This window comes from Propithecus coquereli, unplaced genomic scaffold (assembly GCF_000956105.1).
Source record: "Propithecus coquereli isolate 6110/MARCELLA unplaced genomic scaffold, Pcoq_1.0 Scaffold420, whole genome shotgun sequence".
NCBI lineage: Eukaryota > Metazoa > Chordata > Mammalia > Primates > Indriidae > Propithecus > Propithecus coquereli.
In genome coordinates this window covers 1171002-1175725 of record NW_012149953.1, presented here as the reverse complement: position 1 = coordinate 1175725, position 4724 = coordinate 1171002, and positions in this window count along the sequence as shown.

Genomic DNA, 4724 nt, shown 5'->3' with positions numbered 1-4724 from the left:
TCTTTCTTTCTTTCTTTCTTTCTTTCTTTCTTTCTTTCTTTCTTTCTTTCTTTCTTTCTTTCTTTCTTTCTTTCTTTTTTCATTTTTGTAGCAGAAGGCAGGGTAGTTAAATCATCTATGTCAATTTAACCTGCCATAGTCAGGAATGTTTCTTAAATCCCTTTAGTAGAATGATGTAATTTAACAGTGAGAGAAAATACAAACAAAGACCAATATTACTTAAAACTATTAAGTCCCCCATTCATTGATAATAATTATTGACTGTCTACAATGTAAAATAAATTGTACTAGAGATACGGTGGTAGGTCCCAGTACTTAAGAAACTTACATTCTAATAAAATAAAACAATCTAAATAAAATGCAGCAAAATTGAAGCCAGTAGGATGTTGAACAATGTTAACACATTTTAAACAATTAGATTTATTTCTGAAATTCAAATACATTAGGAAATATCCCAATTAAATCAGAATAATCACCTTATAATAATGATAATATAATATGATCATCTTATAATCATTTCAAGTGGTAAAACTCCAAAGATTTTGCCATGAGACATAAACAAATTCAGCAAAGTATCAAGTTATAAAATCAATGTATAGAACTCAGTGTAAATTCCTATACACCAACAACAGTCGAATTGAGGACCAAATCAAAGACTCAATACCCTTCACAATGGCAACAAAGAAAATAAAATACTGAGGAATATATTTAACTAAAGAGGTAAAAGACCTCTACAGGGAGAACTATGAACCACTGAGGAAGGAAATAGCAGAGGACGTAAACAGGTGTAAAACCATACCATGCTCATGGGTTGGCAGAATCAACATTGTTAAAATGTCTATACTACCCAAAGTGATCTACAGATTCAATGAAACCTCAATTAAAATACCAACATCATTTTTCACAGATCTAGAAAATATAATTCTACGCTTCAAATGGAACCCGAGAAGACCACATATAGGAAAAGAAATTTGAAGCTAAAATAACAAATGGCAAGTCTTCAATTTACCAGACTTCAAGCTATATTACAAGGCTATAGTAACTAAAACAGTATGGTACTAGCACAAGAACAGAGACACAGACCAGTGGGACAGAACTGAGAACCCAGATATAAAACCATCCTCACATAGCCATCTAATTTTTGACAAAGCAGACAAAACCATATACTGGGGAAAAGAATCCCTATTCAATAAATGGAGCTGGGACAATTGGAGAGCCACATATAGAAGACTGAAACAGAATTTGCATTTCTCACCTCTCACAAAAATCAATAATAGAGTTGTGGATAACACTCTTAAACCTAAGGCATGAAACCATAAGAATTCTAGAAGAAAATGTTGGAAAAACTCTTATAGACATTGGCCTAGGCAAAGAATTTATGAAAATGATCCCAAAGGCAAACACAGCAATAACAAAAATAAATCAATGGAATCTGATCAAATTAAACAGCTTCTACACAGCCAAGAAAACTATCATGAGAGCAAACAAACAACCTACAGAGTGGGAGAAAATATTTGCATGCTATACAACAGACAAAGAGCTGATAACTAGAATTTATATAGAACTCAGGAAAATCAACAAGAAAAAATCAACCCCATTAAAAAGTGGGCAAAGGACATGAACAGAAACTTTTCAAGAGAACATAGACCAATGGCCAACAAACATATGAAAAAAATGTTCAACATCTCTAAGCATCAGGGAAATGCAAATCAAAATCACAACGAGATAGATATCACTTAACTCCAGTGAGAATGGCTTTTATCAAAAATCCCCAAACAATAAATGTTGGCGTGGATGTTGAGAGATAGGAACACTCATACACTGCTGGTGGGACTGCAAACGAGTACAACCTCTGTGGAAAGTAATATGGAGATACCTCAAAGAGCTACAAGTAGAGCTGCCATTTGATCCAGCAATCCCATTACTGGGCATCTACCCAAAGGAAAAAAAGACATTCTATAAAAAAGACATCTGCACTAGAATGTTTATAGCAGCACAATTCACAATTGCAAAGATGTGGAAACAACCCAAGTGCCCATCAATACATGAGTGGATTAGGAAAATGTGCTATATATATACCATGGAGTTTTACTCAGCCACAAAAAACAGTGATGTTCTAGCACCTCTTGTATTATCCTGGATAGAGTTGGAGCCCATTCTACTAAGTGAAGTATCACAAGAATGGAAAAACAAGAACTACATGTACTCACCATCAAATTGGTATTAACTGATGAACACTTAAGTGCACATATAGTAATAACATTCATCGGGTGTTGGGCAAGTGGGAGGGGGGAGGAAGGGATGGGTATATTCACACCCAATGGGTGCGGTGCGCACTGTCTGGGGGACAGACACATGTGAATCTCTGACTCAGGTGAGGCAAAGGCAATGTACATGACCTAAACATTTGTACCTCCATAATATGCTGAAATCAAAAAAAAAAAAACTTTTGATATTCATTTCTGACAAAAACTCAGAGTATGCTAAGGCCAGATATTTAACACAAAAAGATTTCAATAGAAACCAACAGTCCCTGATATTTTGAAAACTAAAATACAAGAAGTATACACATTAAAAGAATAAATACAACAAAGGTGTCCACTATCTATTATTCAACATTACTCAGAAAGTGATAGTCATACAAGTAAAGAAGAAAAGTAATGTATCAGTTTAAAAAATGTATCATATATAGAAATATCTGATATAATGTATCAGACAGAAAAATATCATTATTTGTAAATGACATAATGGCCTAATTAAAAATCCAAAAGATTTGGATGTAAAATTATAAATCTTTCTTAAAATTAAAAAAATGGACAAAATTATCCTAATTGCAATAACATTTTAAAACTTTCAAAAAGCATACTATTAATAATAGATAACTCTACTAAGGAAGAAAAGAAAAGATCAGTTAGTGAAGTGACATCCATCTTTCTTGACAGGAAGTCTCAATATTTAAAGATATCGATTCTCTCTATTAACTTATGAATTGTGTGGGAAATCTTTCTCTTGATAAATTTTGGAGGGAACTTGACAAAAACATTTATTAAGTTAATTTATAAAAGTAAATTGATGAGAATGGCCAACATAATTTTGACAAACCAGAATAATGATAGGTATGGGGAGCCTGTCTGCCTTTGTAAAATATAAAAATGTGTATACATTTACAGTCATTAAAAAATGTATATTTAAAAGACAGAACAAACAATAAATCCTGAAATGCAAGTTAAGCAGAAATGTATTAATAGCATAAGATAATGATAGCATTTCAAATCAGTGAAGGGAAACATGTTTATTTAATAAAGAGTTGTAATATTGTGAAATATGCTTGATCTTTCTCCCTTATTTCTGGCATACAACTCCTAAAATCCTTGATATCTGCAAAGTGATGTGTCTTTTTGTATGCTCATGAGTTGACTGGTGGCTGGCAGACCCTAGGTAGCTTTGGGATGAAGATTGGTCACTGGAAAGACCAAGACATGATTAGAGGGTTGGGACTTTCAGCCCCACCTCCAACCTCGAGGGAGGAAAGAAGAGGGCTGAAGATTAAGCTGATCACCAATGGCCAATGATTTAATCAGTCATGCCTATATAATGAAGCCACCGTAAAATGTTAAAGGTATTGGATTTAAGAAGCCTACTGACTTCTGAACACATGTACGTCCCTGAAGGGTAGTGTGCCAGGAGAAGACACGGAAACTCCATGTTTCTTACCCCGTGCATCTCTTCATCTGTATCCTTTGTAATATCCTTTATAGAAAGAGGAAAATGTAAGTAAAGTATTTTCCCGAGTTCTGTGAGTTACTCTAGCAAATTAGTTGAACCTGAAGAAGGTGTCATGGGACCCTGATTTATAGCTGCTCAGTCAGAAGCAAAGTTAAAAAAACGGGGCTTTCCATTGGCATTGCACATGAGGGGCCGTCTTGTGGGACTGAGGGGACTGAACCTTCAACCTGTGGAATCTGATGAGATAGATCTCCATGTAGACCGTGTCAGAGTTGAATTGGAGAACACTCAGCTGGAGTCCACTGCAGAACTGAATGTTTACTGGTAGAAAGAAATCCTCACACATTTTTATGACCGGTAGTCACAGAAGCATTCTGTGTTTTGTGATGAGTAGAGAATAGGAGAAACTGAGTTTATGTTTTCCAACATGTCTACAATAGTATTTGACAACTAAATAACTCAATAAGTTACCACTGTATTTCTTTGCCAGACTGTTTTCCAGAAGAATTTAAGACAAATATTTTTTTAAAAGACTAAGAAATTTTAGGGGCAGTATGTACAATTTTTACATACACTTGGGCAGTGAGGTAAAATTTATCAATTCTCTTCTCTCTCTCTTTTTTCTCTCTCCTATATCTACCTGGAATAGAAAAAAAAATGGAGAGATTGCATTAGATGAACATAGAACTTTTTTTAAAACTACAATATCTTAAAAACTTTTAATCACAAAATGCAGTCAATATTTATCATTGTGTCATGGAAAATTTGGGTATGTATATATGTATTTTTATATATGCTCCTTGATAAGAACTTATATAATAAGTTAGGCAAAATATAAAAACTATGTATTAATCAGAATAGGCTAGGTTACACTGTGATAACAAATACCACACAATCTGGTTGGTTTACAGAGACAAAAGCTTATTTCTTACTTCTTTTTCAAGTATATTGTGAGATAAGTATAATCCTTCTCCACATAATCTTTTTTGAGAGATTCA